This window comes from Cololabis saira, chromosome 19 (assembly GCF_033807715.1).
Source record: "Cololabis saira isolate AMF1-May2022 chromosome 19, fColSai1.1, whole genome shotgun sequence".
Lineage (NCBI taxonomy): Eukaryota > Metazoa > Chordata > Actinopteri > Beloniformes > Belonidae > Cololabis > Cololabis saira.
In genome coordinates this window covers 30,251,775-30,270,927 of record NC_084605.1, presented here as the reverse complement: position 1 = coordinate 30,270,927, position 19,153 = coordinate 30,251,775, and the positions used below count along the sequence as shown (strand labels likewise).

At 41.3% G+C, this 19,153-nt stretch overlaps 1 protein-coding gene across 3 annotated transcripts in view; it reads right to left on the bottom strand.

Annotated features, from left to right (window-relative positions):
• The window catches only part of LOC133419747 (C-terminal-binding protein 2), a 131,502-nt gene that overhangs the window by 88,770 nt on the left and 23,579 nt on the right, over positions 1-19,153 (bottom strand). For 2 of the 3 annotated variants that reach the window (XM_061709155.1, XM_061709157.1), the window contains exon 2: positions 17,009-17,119. The exons of the other annotated variant lie outside the window; for it this stretch is intronic. The gene's annotated coding sequence lies outside the window, so the exon portion shown is untranslated. The remainder of the gene's footprint in view (positions 1-17,008; positions 17,120-19,153) is intronic. 3 annotated transcript variants of the gene reach the window in all.

Below are 19,153 nucleotides of genomic sequence, written 5' to 3'. Positions count from 1 at the left end.
TTCCCTCAATGAGTAGAACGCTACCACACTCAACGTCTTGAGTCATGACAGGTGTCTCATTAATACGACATATAAGGTCAGTTGCAACAACTAATTAAACTACAAACTAATTAAAAATTAATTTTTAATGTTGAACTTCCCGTCTGTCACACCAAAAAAGTACAACAATAACGAAGACAATCAATTCAACTTGAGCGTCCACACTGCTGAATGGTAATGTGTCAGCATGCGCTACACACTGCAGATGTCTGCACGGTCCAAACAAGACTTCCAGGACCTGTTTCTGTTTCACAAAGAAAGGAAAAAAATCTGCTATGAATGCTGTCATCTTTTCAGGATAAAGTTTAACTTATAGTTTGTATTGGTCATTATCAGTCTGATAACATCCTAGCAGTCGTCAAAGAGGACAACAGTAATTTCAGTAATTTTCTTTAGGTGTAATTTTATTTTACATATTTGTGATTGTCTATTTTTGTTCTTAATACCTTAAATCTCCACATTTTTCCTTTTTTTAGATGCAAATGGAAAAAATATGCTCAAAAAAATTATCACTTATATGTTTATTTTGGTCCCAATCTTTAGAAGTGCAACCTGCAGATGTTTACAAAGAGCTATATTTCAAGACAACAGAATTAGGTTTTCCTGATTCAGACTTGATAGATTGGATATCATCCCTGCTGGATCCTGCCAGGAGGCGAACCTCACCCCCCACGAGTCAAGTAGCTAAGCTGCATTATGTGCAACATGACAATCCTTTTAACACCTGACACAGAGCAGTAACAAGCCTTCCTGCTTACAAGAGCCTGTTGACATGTTATATATGGCTCTCACTCCTCGGTGACTTTTCACAACATGTCAATCCTATCAGTAAATACACACATACACACACCACAGCTCTAAATCAAGCTCCAGTGCCATCAGGAATGGGTTAGTGGTGTCTATATGATAGAAGGGAGCCCAACCACAGACAGCGGGACGTGTAAACCCACACACTCACACACAAACACGCCATATTGCACTGCAAGGTGAAAAATTACAGCAGGGGAGGTACACATTGCCTGGTGGATTAACTGCGGAATAAAAGTGCTGATGGGTAACAAAAGAGAAAAAACAGCTATTCATCACCCTGGCACAGGATCAAACTCACACACTTCTCAAATGCTCGCCTTGAGTCATTGTACAGTGCAGCTCCGGTGGCAGCGCTGCAGATAATGCTGCCCTACCTGAATTGATTACAGTGCGAAGCAGCCCATCTTTCCAGAGATGTAGTGCAACACTGTAGGATCTGTTAATGTGTATTTAACAGATGGGCTGAGAGGTGGGTTTTTTTTCTGTCTCTGTGAGTGCGTCTGTGCTTTTTTTGGCTGTTGGAGCACTTCTCCGGAGGTGGACAAGAAAGCGGCCATGAGAGACTCTGATCCCTTTGTTTTCATATTATCAGTGCTCCTATCAAAATAACTACTGAAAATACAAACAACTGTCGTTATGCAGTGTGTTAAAACTAGCCGGCTTGGAAATCCTCTGTAGAGCATGTTATCATAATCTCTGCTCATTTACAAGTCAACAGCAGAGTTTATATTCTCTCTCCAAAGTGTCTTAGATGATAAAAAAAGGTCATTCTGTATTATTATTCAAATCATTTTCTTGCTTTTACTTCATTCAGATGCAGTGATATCCCCGTTAAGAAAAGCTTGCCTCATCATCCTTTAGTATGACATAACATGATAATTGCTTTATTGAATGTAGCGACACACATGAATGAATGATCTCCAATTGTTTCTTCACCCAGTTACTCCATAAATACTTTGTTACTTTTCTATATGGTGTTTTTTCCCACATAAACTGCAGCCCGTGGAAATGTATTGTAAGACATGACCCAAAGGAGCAGCATGTCAAAATGCAAAACCTGGTTTTTGTGGACTCTACCATGCCAGCTCCCCTAACGTTGCAGAAAGTCATGCGTTAAAAGATTATCACATCGTCCAGACTGTTGCAACTAGGTGAAGCCAAAAGTGGGTCATTAACAAGTTATTTCTTCCAGAGGAGCTGAAGGACACTAGACAAAAACTGAAACAGTAATATTTGACTGACACTATTATTTCTCTTCTTTTTTTGCCATATTAGAAAAAAAATTATCTGGAATTAAAGGAAAGTACAGAAATAACCTGAACAGGCCATAATCTCATAGGTTACCAAGACAACAAAATGATGGTTGGTGTATTATTTAGTCAATGATTAAAAAAAACTATGCAAAATGACTCTTGGATCCTTTAAACAAGACCCAGTTTGTAGAATGCAAAGACAAAACTGCAAATTGGAGCCAAATGAAAAACCTAACAATCATGAAAGAAATGTGAAAATTATACTTTTGTCAATAAATCACCCAGAACTGCCCCAACAAAAGCCTCAGCCATTCTGCTGAAGCATGAGATGGTAGAGGAGAAACTATAGTGCCCACAAAACATGCAAAACAAGTTTAATAAGGAAGAATCTGATTCCAGTGTTTGGTTTCTCCATGCTGGGCATAAAAACAAAAAAAACATGCAACCACATGGTCTATGCATGCCACCGGCTCACTTTAAAGTAACAAAAATGTAACCATTCTTATCTTTACGTCATTAGAGATTACATAAAAACTAAATGTCACTATTAAGTTCGATTTACACCATTAGATCTACTAAATGCTACATGCTGGACCTTAAAGGCAAAGATACATACAGGACTGTCTCGGAAAATTAGAATATTGTGATAAAGTCCTTTATTTTCCGTAATGCAAAAATGTCATACATTCTGGATTCATTACAAATCAACTGAAATATTGCAAGCCTTTTATTATTTTAATATTGCTGATCATGGCTTACAGCTTAAGAAAACTCAAATATCCTATCTCAAAAAATCAGAATATTCTAGGAATCTTAATCTTAAACTGTAAGCCATAATCAGCAATATTAAAATAATAAAAGGCTTGCAATATTTCAGTTGATTTGTAATGAATCCAGAATGTATGACATTTTTGTTTTTTAATTGCATTACAGAAAATAAAGAACTTTATCACAATATTCTAATTTTCTGAGACAGTCCTGTATATGTAGATTTAGCAACACAATTTAATTCTTCATAACTGGAAACAAACAATCAGAGCAGGAACAGCCTGCCCCCACTGCTACAAACACTGCTCCAGCCAATCATTGAGATCATGAGAAGCCCGTGGAAATCCTCATGTCATCATCGACAAATCCCACCCAGGACCCCCCACCCCACATCAGCTCTGTTTAAATTAGGCCTGACCCGTGATAAAGTGTACCCTCGGAGGCCAGCTCAAAGCGCCACCCCATGTCAGTTAACATAAAGAGGACAGGCAACACGCTAGATTCATGTCTTAAATGTCTTTCACATTATAAATGGCTTACCCCACCTTTAAGACCAAATTAAGTAACGCTATGTGACTGTAGGCTACGCTCTGCATCAACCTCCTGCATGCCACAGTTCATAAGAATCAAACCGAGTATTTTTAGTAGCGCCACAATAATCTCCTGATGAGTGCCACATGTCAAAAAGACATGTGGAATGATTTTAGGATGATTTTACAGAAAGGTTGTCTACAGTTTATACAGTAAAACGGTTTACACCCTGAAATTAACCTGCTGCTGATCAGGATTGGATGATCATCAGCTCGATTGGCCAATCTGGCACCCTTTAAATTACGTAGTCAAAGGTTGAAGCAATGCTTTCAAATCTATTTAACCAACAGATGATTAATTAAAAACAAAGTAAAAGAACAATTTGTCACATACAGTACAGGAAGCTGAACCAGAGAAAGTCGTGATGCTGCTAGTACCTGATACTTACTTAAACTACTGAACTCATCTTTTAGGCGGGGACCTACACTGAATTGAAGTTTTACAATCTTCACATCTTGTCTCAAACACCGATCAAAGCATCATTTTATCATATTCAAAACATCAAAGGAGCCTTAAAAAAAAGCATCCACGGAATGTCATCAGATTTATCCACGATCTGCTATTTAAGAGCACTGCACGTGATAAGCGAGTTTAATCCCCCACGTCAACGATAACAAGTGAAAAGGACACAAGAAGGGATGGTTCTATGTCAGCGCTCAGAGAGCTCAATAAGATTTTCTCGGAGGCCTTGACAGGACATAGCCTTACACATCGGGGGAGGAACTGCCACGCAGAACGATGAATCAGAGGATTGTATTCACATTAGAGACCCACTGACCGCCTCGGGGTCGGGGTCAGTTTTGCCTAAGCATCCCCGACTGACGCTCACGCGGCAATCGCTATGCACGCGAATGCAATTTATACAATTTTCTAAACAACTTTATGCTTTTTGAAAACAATGAAACGGTTGCTGTCAGAGACCCCCCCCCCCCCCTGCCCCCCTCCTCAAATCAGGAATGAGAATCAGCGTTGGCCTCCATCTCAACTCACTGGGTCAGGAGGGTCGACACGCCTTTTTAAGGAGAGAAAAGCCCTTGTCACAGAGCGAGGTTTGTCCCCTTCCTGCCACAAAATGTCTCCTGACACAAAGCCCTCGTACTCCTATCAGCGCACTCCCACAGCACTGCCAACAAACGTGACCTCCTTTTTTTTTTTTTTTTCTCCCCTCCCCTCCCACGGCTAAAACAAAAAGAAGAAAAGTGAACTCACCTCTACCCTGCCAACTGAAATAAAATAAATAAATTAAAACAATGTGCTCTGCAAACTCCTGCCAGAGCACGCAGAGAAGTTCTTTCTCTTTTTTTTTTTTCCCCTCGCTCTCCTCTCGCTCCGGGATGAGAGACTTTCCATGTTACAGTGAAGGTGATGGCTCCAACTTTATACAAGGTTGCGTTAAAGGCCTCGGGGAAAATGCTTTTCACTGTTTATCTTTGGCTTGCTGGTCTGAGCCAAGCCTTGTGAAACGCTGCAGAAGCCCAACGCTGCCACTGCGCAAGCCTGCAGGAATAAAGAGCATAGCTTGCAGAGCGATGCTTCGTTTTTAAATAACATGCAAACATGCAAAAAAGGGTATTTTCTCATACCAGATTGAGGTTAATGAGGCCTTTTTGCTTGAGCTACATATACTGTATAATTCAAGATGACTTGATTGAATTGTCATAACAAATGCCTCTATTACAGTTTGTTAATTAGAGTTGTTTTCTTTAGTATATGCCTCTAATCAAATTATGTTAGTAAGGCTCAGCGGCTGAGTTAATTGTTTAAATAATTTTCTAAAGTCAACAAACCAAACAGTTCCAGCTTCTGAAATGCTGTTTTTCTTTTCCCTTTTGCCAAATTATGTCGACATTTTCTTTTTCTAGCAAAACATGCCAGCTAAGAAAAGCACTTTGATATCTGGAAACTTGCTGCTGGACGCGGTCCACAGTTAAGAGCTGAATAATTAATCAGAAAAAAATGAATGATAGATCAATCAATAATGTAAATACTCCTTAATTAGACCCCCGCGTTCCAGCCATTTCTGTGTAAACAATGTCCTCTGAGGTAAAGAGTGTGACCCCATCCATCTGTTCTCATGAGCATACAGCAGTATTGAAACACACACACACACACATACACACAGAGGTTTGCACAGATTAAATAAGAGCATGGAGAGCAGGGCCCCATCACTCTCTCTGGGGGGGTGGGGGGTGACCTTTGTCAACTTGGGGATGGGGTTGATGGCAGGACCTGACCCTACGGCTACGGGCAAAAGAGGAGTCCAGCTCAGGGGCCTGGAGAAAGAACGGGTGTACACAAACCTGAGCGTGTTTTTGTATATAAAAAAAAAGAAAGAAGACTAAAACTGAATCATTGCACTATTTAAGTCAAATTAACTTTGGGGAGGGGGGGTTAGACAGCAGCACCGGAGAGCTGGGAAGAGGGTTAAGGACAATTTGCAGTGCAGGTGACAAGTTGTAAGGAGGTGTGTGTGTTTGTGATTGTGTCTCGGAAGAGGTCGCAGTCTCTGCCTAGAAAATTAACTATTCCACCCCGTGCTGCGTCTGCAACGACACTGAATGCATGAATTATTGCAGGGCGAGCTGAATTACCTCTATATATCAAGCCTTGCTACATAGTTCAGGGGTGAGGGGCTGCGTGCCTAAGCTGAGGAGGGGGTGGGATGTGTTGTACGTATGTGTGTGTGTGAGGGGCGGGGGGGGCTGCAACTGTGTCGCAGGGAAAAGAGGCAAAAAAAATAAAGTAACTCAACATTTCTATCTCCACCCATTAAAGCCAACCACTTGGCTCTCCACAGCCCCATAAAGCTGTCAAACAAACCTGTGATTTATTCCGCCATCGCCAGGCTCCTGTCCTAACTATCGCATGCTTCCAATTAATTTTTTTTGTTGCGCTTCATCCCTTCGCTGTAAATGTAATGAGATTGCAGCACCGAAAACTGCTGACTCCCGTTAATGCGCAATTCCTTAATAATACTGAGAGCAGGCTGTGTAAGCAGTGAGAAGATTCATGCTCAACCAATAATAGCATTTTAAAAGTGTCGTTTTGTCAAGAATGTGATTAACATTATTCATTGGTGCATTTTCAATACTCGCAGCCTGCAGACAATCCAGTGCCGAACCGATGATTCCAGCTAACAGATTATAATTTATGACGGACTCTTTGTGACAAACACTTGGGTGGCAATGGCGTTTCATCCATTTCTTCACCTTAAACACTCGGCTGTCCCTTTTGAGTACAGATGCAGTTTTGATAAAGATGGGAAAAGGGGGAAAAAAGCGGATACAGAGATCAAGCGCAAGAACATGGCAGCAACTGTATTTGGCATGAGTTACATCATCCTAACCTGCAAACAAGTTCAGTCATGTAAAGCTAATCGAGTCAAGATTCTAATTAGCCCCATCATAACTTTCAGGAGCGTGTAAGCAGACGACCAAAACACTGAGTATCGGCTGTGCTGATTGGTGTGAAAGAGCCGAGCGCCGACCGTTATGGGCGGGCTGCAGGTGCACTCTGGGAGGTATTAAATAGACAGTTTTTGTCAAAACTAAGCGCAGCTGGCAGGTGCTGGTGTGGAGGGGGGTTTATTACCCTATAAAATATCTGAGACAATTCACTCACGCCGTCTTCTGTGGGTTTCCAAAGCCCCGATTCAATTACTACTAAACCTCAACGCGGCGAGCCCCGGGAGACCGGCGAGGCTGGACTCATTGTTCTTCTGTCACCTTCCAAAGAGGAAAGTACACTTATTAAATGTTCTAAAACAAGTGTGCAATATACGGCAATCTGTTCTCACAGGTGAATATGAGCTCATCTGAATGAAAAATAGATTTGAGCACACTGCGCCGATAAGCTTGGCGCGTTTAGGACAATTACAAGCTCCGGCTAAGTGAAGCTGCTTCCAGCTTGTTTTCTCAGTCCTTTGTCTGTGTACATTGAGAAGATTCATTAAGCCTCTGCATGGAAGATTTGAAGTCTGCAGAGAGCTGGAGACCGAGCCCAATTGAAGCATGTCAAATTAGGAGGTGAGAAGTAAAAACAAACACAAAAAAAAGGGGGAGACAAAAATGCTACTGGGACTCATTAGAACCTCAACAAACAGAATTTGGTTGTGCATTTGTGTCTTCCTCTGTATGCACGTACTAATAAAACAGAAAAGAAGTGTCGGCTTGTGTGGTTTTCATTTTGGTATTTTCATCACAGCAGTTTGTTTTACGAGGCACCAAAGCAAAGAGACTCCAAACAACTTTAATGAAAGTGCGGATTCAGCGGTCTCGTGGGAACGGAGATGCGAAGGAACAGACTCCGACAGAAGAAGAAGAAAAAGAAAAAGAAATGTCCTGTTGAAAAATGGATCAGATGACTTCGGTCAAAAGTTTTCTTCCAAAAACAAACGAGGACGGACAAGGTCAGTGGACAAACATTTCAGTGGATGAAAACACACTCCGGCTGAATTATACATGTTTCTAGAGAAGATTATAATTGTTTAAAGATGGTAGGTTATGCTGTTTTCAAACACCGTGTTGCCCTGGATATGGCTGCTGGCTAATTTTGCACAGCTTTAATTAGATTAAACAGTAATGTGTTAAATATTCTCCATAACAGATATTACCACAGATTTCTCTCAAACCCACTAACGCACCTTAAAGTTACAGCGAATCAGCAGAAATTCATTTTTCTGCCATGTAATGAAACAAGTGGAACAGAAACTGCCGACTGAACGTTTACGATTTAAATCGTATCCCTCAAAGTTATAACCTTGAGCTTTGGCGAGTGCACCTCCACCTCCATCACTCTTCCCGTTCGATGAAGAAATGCACCTTTTGCAGAATGGTTTGAAACATGCACGACTTATTCAGTAAGCCACTAACTCACAACATTTAGTGAAGTTTGACAACCAAATCAGTCGTTTTACCAAAATCGCATTTGATTTCATATATTTAAGTACAGGACTGTCTCAGATAATTAGAATATTCTGGGAATCTTAATCTTAAACTGTAAGCCATAATCAGCAATATTAAAATAATAAAAGGCTTGCAAAATTTCAGTTGAATGAATCCATGAATGTATGACATTTTTGTTTTTTTTAAATTGCATTACAGAAAATAAAGAACTTTATCACAATATTCTAATTTTCTGAGACAGTCCTGTATATTCACACAAGATACATTTTCAGGCCATTCATATAATTTGCCACGAGAATGAAAGGGCAGAAGACCTGAATCATAGTATTTATTTGGGCAGATGGCCCAGTTCTATTAATCTGTGCAATCACAACCGAGCCTGGACAGCCATACTCCTTCACTTCATGAAAATCCTCCCCCCTGAAATGGATCTGGTGCTACTCCCATTCACATTTCCACCTCTACAGAGCGTACCTGACGAGCTACAGTGGGGCAAGGATGGGATTTATACAATGGGTCATTCAGGAATATCCAATGCAACCAGGAAGTCTGCTGAATAGCTAATAATGCCTTCAATCAATAGGTTTTTACTGCAAAACAGACAACAGTCATTCTGCATTGTTCCTGCTCTACTGCACGTGTTTTTGGATGTTTTTTGATATATTTGTTAACTGGCTGTTGCTCAGATTCTGATTTCTCTGATTGGTTGTCTGCTTATCTAATGGCATCCAGGGACCGTCTGTTCCGTGTCTTTTGGTATTGTCCCATAGAAAACAAAGTAATTCAGAAGATTTATCAATAAATCTTTGCACGAACGAGGAAAATAATTAGGAAGTCTGTAGTTCAGCTGCAGCTAACCAGTTAAGGCTGAATTATGGTTCTGCGTCACACCAACGCAAAGCACACGCCGCAGCCTTGACGCCGTATTGAACCCTTCGAGCTTCTCCGTCTCTCCATTTCGTCACGGTGCAGTACCCCCCGCGACCGCTAGTTAGCGATCTTTTTCTGAATGGTTTATCCGACTTTTTCCGGTCATAGTAAATCAAAGAGATAAGGACAACTATTGTGCAACAAACCAAAACAAAAAAAATCACATATAAACGAAGAAAAGAGCCCTGAAAGCTCACTACTGTTTCAAACCGGAAACCAGAAATGCTTCGCTTTCAAACGAACCAATCACAGCCCTCTCTTTCTGCGTGTGGTCTGCGTCGCCTCGACGCGTAGTTACAATTTTCGGGAGGTGCACGTCAGTGACGGCGCAGGTGACGGCGTGTGGTCTGCGTCGACCCAAACCACACGCCGTAGGCACGGCGCCATTTTGACGCAGAAGCATAATTCAGCCTTTAGCCTCACACATCTAGCTCACTGACCAGCAGGTAGTAAAACTCCAGCATGTTGCTTTCACACCACCGCATTGCCAACGGTTCTTTTGTTTCTTTACATGCAGCTGCACTGTCTTGAAATGCAGGCGGCAGTGGAGGGCCCCTTTACCTGCAGACTGTCACAGGTACTGAACCGGTCCAGGAGCAGGTTTCCCCAGACTCACAAAGGCTGCAACAACAGGGCAGGACTACGATGCTGTGGCTGGGCAGGATACAGTTACTGAGCGGAATAGTGACTGTTAGGGCTGGGCGATTATACGATCTCGATTTGTGATCGCGATCAAATTAAGCTCGATCACGGTGATCAGCTGTGGGTCTACTTTCTCGATCACGTGCAAAACATGCTGCAGCAAAGTGCACGACAACCAATCAAAACCCGCTTTCCTGGCACCGCGCTGTCTGCATTAATTGATCATGCATGACATGCCGCGGCAAGTTGCATGACCATAGGCAGTAAACTAGTCACATCTGCCTCCCCTGCACTGGTGGGAGCAAGCGTGACCAGAGAAAATAAAACTACAAGACAACAACCGCAGGCTAGCGTTAGCTTAGCTTCGAGCCGACCGGGACTCACGGTTAGCGGTTATTTATTTATTTATTTCGCCGGACAACTTCTTCCGAGCGTACAGGAGGAGGGTGTGATGGATTCACAAAATGCCCTTCGTGATGGATGTATTGTGTATTCGAACCGCACTCATTAAAGTTGTGATTCGCTCTGCTTGTACCACAAATTACTCTGATCACCGCCGACTTCAGAAACTCCGCGGCCCCGACATCGGTGTGTGTGTGCGTGCGTGCGTGCGTGTGCGTGTGCGCGCTCAGCGGAGTGAATGTGTCGGAGCGCGGAGGCAACAAGCAGAGCTCAGCAGATGACGCCGTAGGCTCTGCGTTGGTGTAACGCGGGACCATAAATCAGCCTTAAGTCCCTTTAGGCTAATACTGAGAGAAATAACCTCTCATAATAGCGGTACTACAGTTAATAAATGTAATAAAACTGCCGTTTCTGCTGGCTACTGAGTCCTGTAAGTGGCGAGTGAGTTTTAACTCCTTAATTACCAACCAGCGTCAGAGTCACGCACAGTAAACAATCTGTGATGTTAGAGAGCCACCTGTTGGTCAATTTAAGCAACCGCATCGCCAGCTGCTTGACAGTGGCTCAAATCATATTAGTTTACTGTTTTTGTTTTTAATAATGTCATTGCAATTTTATCTATGCAATTGTGAAAAAAATGGCAAAATAAATGAAAAACTCTGAACAACCGCATTCCGTAGGCTATTCAGTACTCAGTATTCAGCCAAGTCTTTAAATTTTATTCCGCTTCAGTTTCGGCCTCAAATTTTCATTTTGGTGCATCCCTAGTTTTTTCGGTGGGTACCACTGGTAGCATTCTGGATTCTTGTTAAAACATGCTATTTGCTTTATTTGTTAATAAAAAAAAAACTAATCTCTGGTTTCTTTCTATTTTATTCCAGAAGGGAGGGGGGGATCTTCTGATTTAAAAAAATCGTGATTAAAAATCGAGATCGTTCAATATGGGAAAAAAAATCGTGATCACTTTTTTTGCCATATCGCCCAGCCCTAGTGACTGTACAATCCACGTGCCATCGTGCTACTGCTTCATAGGAACAGCCTTGCTGATAATGAGTGGAATGTGCAAGCTGGTATCACTGAGTGCATGACAGTTCAACGAAACCTGTCAAATAGTTTAATAGCACTGCAACAAATACTGTTAAAGAAAAGAAAACATAATGGCTAAAATAAAAACTTCCTTAAATATACAGACTTATGGAAAGCATCACTTCTCTGTCGGGCATCACGGTGTTCACAAGGTCACCAAGCACTTCAGCGCCAGTCAGAGTTGATATTTACTCTCCCCTTAAAGAGTGGGAAAGGGAAGTCCAATTTGCTATTGAGTGGGAAGAGGCATTTTGCTTCTCCATTGATCCCGGGGGATAAGTGGAAGGTAATCTGTCCCCGGGCCATGGCTTCAACTTTACACAGTTGCTGAAGCACAACTCCAAGTGTATCAGTCACCATCCAAAGATTTACTCTGCAAACTCCACCACACCTTCCGCATTGTTTCCACCTCATCTCTTTTCTCCGCATGTAGATCTGGGATGTCTGTACTTTGCAGGCACAGAAGGCGGTCGTTTGCCATTCCCTTCTCGTCAACTTTGTCCTTCTCCCTTCCTTAAATCCCCGAGTCTCACTCCTCAGATGGTTTGAGACAGCCTTGCAGATCAAAGCTGGCCTGTCTTTCAAACTGGCCAGGGAAGGGGGGGATGTATTTAGTTAATCATTTATTTAGAAAAAAAAAGAAAAGAAAAAAGAGGAAAGGGAAGGAAAACCCCACCCTTGATCTCCCCTCCAGTCTCTGTCTTACCAATCATCTTTTTTCCCTTGCTATCTGCATCCTCCTGAGGCCCTGCCTGCCACCTCTTCAGGCACATTTTAATATGCAGAGAAAATAATCTGGCCGCTCTCTTCAGGCAGTAGATGAGTGGGAAAGGCCTTGGGAATATAGTTTGGCTACACGAGAACACTTCTGATGCCTCCCGCGCCAAGACATGAAGGAGTGTCTGAACATCATGAAGCTGAAGCCGTGTGTATGAGTGTGTGTATCTTAAAATGACAGACGCATACCTCATTAGGCATGATTTAGATTTCTGTGAGCTATACTTACAAAGTACACTTACTGCTTTTATTGCTTTGCAGCACAGCAAACACTACATCCATCTTTTTGATCTGTACATTTTCTGCAACAGACATTAGAATGTGAAGCAGAGCAAATCGTATACGTGGAGCAATTACAATACAGTCTGTGCTAAATCATGATTACTGTCAAATACATTCTGGAAGTGTGAGGTGAGCGCTCTGTATTTCCTGTCACACGCAAAAAACACACAAAGTCGCACACCTCTGCTGACCGGACTCCAGCAGGAGGGGTGACCCCGTGAAAGGGCTCCGTCACACTGCCTGCCCAGCAAATGGACTGAGGCCTCAGGCAGATAATGGCATAATGAACCCACTACAGCCTGGAGTGACATTTTTGGCCGCGACTGTGAAGAAGGATGGAGGCGGCTCATGTGCACACCCTCACACACAAAGGGTGGCGCTGATCTATCCTGATGACACCAGCTCATAGAAACCCAGTGATCTGCATGAGCTGCGTTCTGACGATATCTCTGAGCATTACGTTTTGTGAAGTCAGTTTAAATGCGCTTCTTACAATGACGTCATATTGTCTAATTAGTAGAGGTGTGACGATACAATACACAATATTGGGTTCACGAGAACGAGACAAGACAATATTTCTTTCAAAACCTCAGAGAAAATGGCAAAAAAAGCCTTTTATTTGAAAGACTGTTTATTTAGAAATGCAAATATAACGATGCAAGAACTAGCATAGGCTTTTGAGAATGTGCCTCTATTCCACTATACAGGACTGTCTCAGAAAATTAGAATATTGTGATAAAGTCCTTTATTTTCTGTAATGCAAAAATGTCATACATTCTGGATTCATTACAAATCAACTGAAATATTGCAAGCCTTTTATTATTTTAATATTGCTGATCATGGCTTACAGTTTAAGAAAACTCAAATATCCTATCTCAAAAAATTAGAATATTCTGTGAATCTTCATCTTAAACTGTAAACTATAATCAGCAATATTAAAATAATAAAAGGCTTGCAATATTTCAGTTGATTTGTAATGAATCCAGAATGTATGACATTTTTGTTTTTTTAAATGCATTACAGAAAATAAAGAACTTTATCATAATATTCTAATTTTCTGAGACTTCTGGATATCAATTGAGTTTAATCCCACAATTCCAACCCTCCTCTATCCTGACTGTATGTGCAGCACCACTGAATAATTATGATAATAATAAAACTAATCATAAAGATATATTATCAAATATCAGTCCCTGCCGCTGGGCCAGTGCGGGATCAGCCAGCAGCGGCTTCGTGGATGTGGGATTCGTTTGCAGTCTGGCTGGAACTGTGAGCGGCTGTGGAAGGACCGGGCCACCTGAGAGTGCTGCGGTAGGAGGAAGGGTCCCAGTTCAGGTAAAACCTTGTTTTCACTTTGCACACACACAGTTACACAGACATACACACCTGCTCACTCACCTATATACTCACCCCACAGTTTTGGGGACAGATAATCGGAGTAGCCTAGTCTGGCTTCAGTTTTAGAGACCTGAAATGGTTGCTGTTTGTGTCTCTGCCTGTTGCCGTTTCTGTTAGTTTTTTGTCTTGCAGATTCCAAAGGGTTGTGTTTTCCTGTGTTTCCCCCAATCCCCCTCATATATGTTTAAAAACAAAAAAAAAGCTTCAAACAATGATGAGAAAACTGGCTTATTGCCTGTCATTGCTGGTACCTCTGAGTATAAAAAAAAAAAGAAAAAAGGAGGGAGGGTCGCGCAGCAGCACCAGCTGAGAACGATAAGTGCTGTCACGTTAGCGTCGACAAAAGTCCTCAATAACACCTGAAAAAAGTCGATAGTTTTGTCGGTAGTCGCTTTTTTGGAAGACAATAAAAAGGCATGGGGGGGGGTGTCTGAAAACTTTAATTTATTTTTAATATCGCAAGAGCTCCTGGTAAGAGAGCTCGTCCCACCCCTACTTATTAAATCCTAAATGCTAATGACACCAAGTAGTGTGTAAAAAAAAAAGGTTACACAAAACTTCACCAAAACCATCACATATAACTTAATCCTTATTTATTGATTACAATTTTGAAATTGTATAATTTTCAAAAATGCTTGCTAAAATCCAAAGTATATAGGAAAAAAGAAAATAGTTGCTCACTGGCAATTATCAATTAAGTTATTTATTAGTTTGTTGGTGTGTTGTTTTTTTTTTCATCACTAATATTACTGAGTCACGGAACTTAAAAAACATAAAAGGGCACTGACCTACTTCCTCTTTCAGAACAGTTAGACATCTAGCTGATCAGCTGTAGCACTGCGCTAACTTTCACAATAACACAGTTATTCAACCCAATAAGGTGTGAATCCTAAAGGCTCTGAAAAAACTAACCAATATAATGAATTCAACTAAAGCATCTCCACCTAAAAGTATTTAGGGTGAAGATTTAGAAAATGAAACCGGACAGAACGACGGCTGGACACAGGACAGGGATGAGGTGCCACAAGCTCCAGCGCTGCGTTTGAACTCACCTCTGAACTAAGAGAAATTGAGAAGTTGGTAGAAAGTCTTCATTTTAAGGTGGCAAAGCTCCCTGAGCCATCGTCTGAGCTGAGTGCTCATGTACAGCAGTTCTCTGCTATAGAAAAAGCACGAGAACCGAAGACTGTTTCAACCATCGACACCTCCGTTCAGACTGATGATTTTCCCTCTGAAAGGGTCTCCAAACCAAACGACTCCTCAAACTGGCAACATCTCCTCAGTGAAGTTTTGGAGGCAGAGAATTTCAGGCTGACCACAATTCACGAGGATCCAGAGGTTGCAAAAACAGAGAGTTCAGAACCAGACTGGGCCTCTGAGCTGGTCATTGAGGGAAAAAAGGAGGATAGACGCAGGAAGAAAGGAGAAATCCTTTTAAACCACAACCAATGTGAGAGCATTGAAGAGGCCGCTCAACCACATGAGGTGTTTTCAACAGACACATCTCCACCTAAAATCCTTTGTGCTGACACGGTGCAAGATTTTGAAAATGAAACTGAACAGAACAACAGCTGGACACAGGACAGGGATGAGGTGCCACAAGCTCCAGCACCTAGTCTTGGAAATGAGCAGGAATCCCAAGACAGCTTGACCTCATCCTCAAGTTCTGTGGAGGTCCGGTGCCTGACCTACAACGTAGATGCTATGAAGAAAAGGCTGCAAAAAAAGCATCTTCTTCTAGTTAAGGTAAGAAATGAGAGACTGGAAGCACTGGGAAACTGCCAAATATACTCAAAAGATCTTGAAAAGTTGAAAGATACTTGGAAAGAAGAAACCACCTTGAGGCAAACCTGTCAACAGGAGCTCAGTCATCGTCAAGACATGATTGCAAATTTGCAACATACCATCGGGACAGACATAGAGAAGAAGACCAGGGGCCTCATTTATAAAGCCAACCCTGACCCTAGCGCGCGAACATTTTGAAGATATGGGGAACTGGCGACGAAGCCAGATTCATGTCATACTTTTAATGTCATCACATATCAGACTTATAGATCCATGTACACCCAAGCCGGTGTTCTGCCGAGGTGTCCTACCTCTGCAGAAAATACTACCGTACGATCCCTGTTTCTTTTATCTCAGTTTCTTTTTTTTCAAAGGCTTTTTCATGCAAATAGACGATTTAACAGCAGGGAGTCAGAATGTGCTTCCACATAGATCTAGGTGTACGACGCTTCGGCAGGAGAAAAAAAAACGTCAGATCACGCTTCCACATAGATATTGGCAGGTAGGATGATTTGACAGATGAAAATACCCTGTCAGATCACGCTTCCACATAGATAAATGTTGATGTCTATGTGGAAGCGTGATCTGACGGGGTATTTTCATCTGTCAAATCATCCTACCTGCATTTATATTATATTTCTTCCGCCAAAGCGTCGTACACTTAGAAGCACATTCTGACTTCCTGCTGTTAAATCGTCTATTTGCATGAAAAAGCCTTTGAAAAAAAAGAAACTGAGATAAAAGATACGGGGGATCGTACGGTAGTATTTTCTGCCGAGGTAGGACACCTCGGCAGAACACCGGCTCGATATGTCTCATTCATCCCGACGCACAGCAGAAACAGACTGCAGGAGACGCTGCGCATGCTCAGCAGGCTCATTTATATGCAAATACAGTCATAAAGTAGTTTGCATTGCCCATTCATGGTATAATGTGGGCGTGTAGAGGGCGGGATATGAGGCAAATTCACGTGTGCAACCTTCCAGCTGGACTGTGATTTATAAAGCGAACATTGCGTGCAGATGTGCGTGCACACGGTTTTATAAATCAGGATTTTTTAGTGCGCACGCCATTTTCGGCTTTTGAGCGCACGTACACTTTTAGTATGAATCCTACGCACTCTTTTATAAATGACGCCCCAGATATCTAGACCTCTGCATGTCATCCCGCCGTGAGATAGAAAACTTGATAGTGGGGTTACAAGAAGAGAAGAAACGTGCATTTGAATTCACCTCTGGACTAAGAGAAAAGGACAAGTTGATACAAAATCTTAATATTAAGATTGGTGAGCTCAGTGCTCAGTTAGAAGATTACAATTTAAAAAATGGACGGATCAATCACCTGAGACAAGACAGTGATGAGGTACCACAAGCTCCATCAGCCAGTTTTGGAAATGAGCAGGAATCCCAGGACAACTTCCCCCGACCAGAAACTGATGGGGAGATTTCCAACCTGAGAAAGGAGTTGGAGATTATAAAAAACAGGCTACAAGTATATAGTTTTCGTCTACATAAGGAAAGAAAAGAGAAAGTGTCTGCACTGAAATATTGTCAAATAGTCAAGGAAGATCTTGAAAAGTTTAAAGGTACTTTGAATGAAGAAATCCTACTTAGACAAACCTGTGAACAGGAGTTCAGAGACTATAAAGACATGACTGCAGACTTGCAACAGTTCATTAAGATGGAAGCAGACGGGTTAAAATATGCAGACTGTACATTGCATACTTGGATAAGATAAAAAACTTGACAAGGGGATTACAAGAAAAAAAAAATTGTGTGTCTGAACTGACCTCCAAACTAAGAGAATAGAACAAGCTGATAGGAAGTCTTGATCTTAAGGTGGCAGAGCTCACCGCACAGTTATCTGAGCCACAAATATAAGCGACAGATACAATATGACAATAAATGCTTTGAATTTTGAATCTTGAATTTTAAATTGAAAATTAAGGACAACGTTTTGGTGTGTGTACTTTGTGTAAGACTCTTGCTCCAAGTCCCGGTCCACAGCCAGGCATTTCTGATTAAAAGTTGCACAATTTAAAAGGCAGTGTTTAAGAATTAAATTTTTTTATTTTTGATACTTGGAAAAAAATAAGTGGGAAACTATTTTATTCATTCATATTTGATTTTATGTCTCAGGAATTGTTAAGTTTGAAGTGATGTTATTTATTTTTATTGTAAAATTTAACAAACAGTTTAATAGTTTGCATAATATGTCAATCGATGTAAATTTTTCTTTCAAAGAAACAAATCGGTTGTATTTATTAAGTGATCTGTCTTGTTTTCTATTGTTTATTTATAATTGGGGTTTAAAAGTATGTTGTATCCGGTTACTCGATTAATCAATGGAATATTGGATAGAATAATCGATTAACAAAATATTTAATAGCACACACACACACACACACACACACACACACACACACACACACACACACACACACACACACACACACACACACACACACACACACACACACACACACACACACACACACTTGCCAGAAAACTCTAAAATATTAAATATGGCAAAAAACTATTTGTTAACAATACAAACAACATGACAACTCTGACGGGGGTTATTTTTGTGGTACTATGTCAGGAAAATTCAAATAAACTCATACATTTATTTCTCATATAATTGATTGACAGTTGGCTCAGCCAATGGCTAGCTATCGTCAAATCAACATGTGAAATGGGATATTTCGCTGTAAACGTCTGCTGACTGCTCTGCAGCTATTTTGGCAAGGATCGGCTGGAGCAGCTGGCAACCAGAGCTAACTTTGATCAACGGACAGAGAGAGATCTCGCCGGTTTTAAGTGACAGCGCCGTACGAAGAAAAAGAGGCTTCAAAGCTCCTATTCACTGACCAATGGGTCATGTGACTAATTAGGCCTGTAGCGAAGCGTCGATGACGTCGACTTCAAAATACCGTCGACTCATCGCACATGTGGCTCACCCAAAACAAACAGTTGGCACTTTGAGGAATGGAGACCGAAACCGTGACCTCCTCACAGCGTGCCCAACAAAGCCCTGCAAAAAAAACAACCCAAAATAGCCCTAAGTCATCAAAAGTATGGGAATACTTTAATTTAATCCCAAACGCATTTTAGAATTTCATACCAGACCAGCACAACAGCGATTTTGAAGCATCTAAACAGAGGCACCCCCTTGTCTCTCGTGGACGGGGCAATAATAATTGCAAAATATAATAAGCAAAATTATTGCAAAAACAAATGTCAAATGATCAAATTATGGTATGTATCCGCTCCTGTATTTGTTGTTTTCTGGTTATAACTCTGTTTACCAGCATGAAAAATCTTAAGTGCCAACGGAAAATGATTCTTACCAAAAAAAAAAGATTCTTACCAAAAACAACTTTTTTTTTTTGTTCCATCCGCCGTAGAAAGGTTCCTATGTTGCGTAATTGCCCTTTGATGTGGTTGGACTTTTTTAATGTAATAAAAATATGTAATTTAGTGTTTA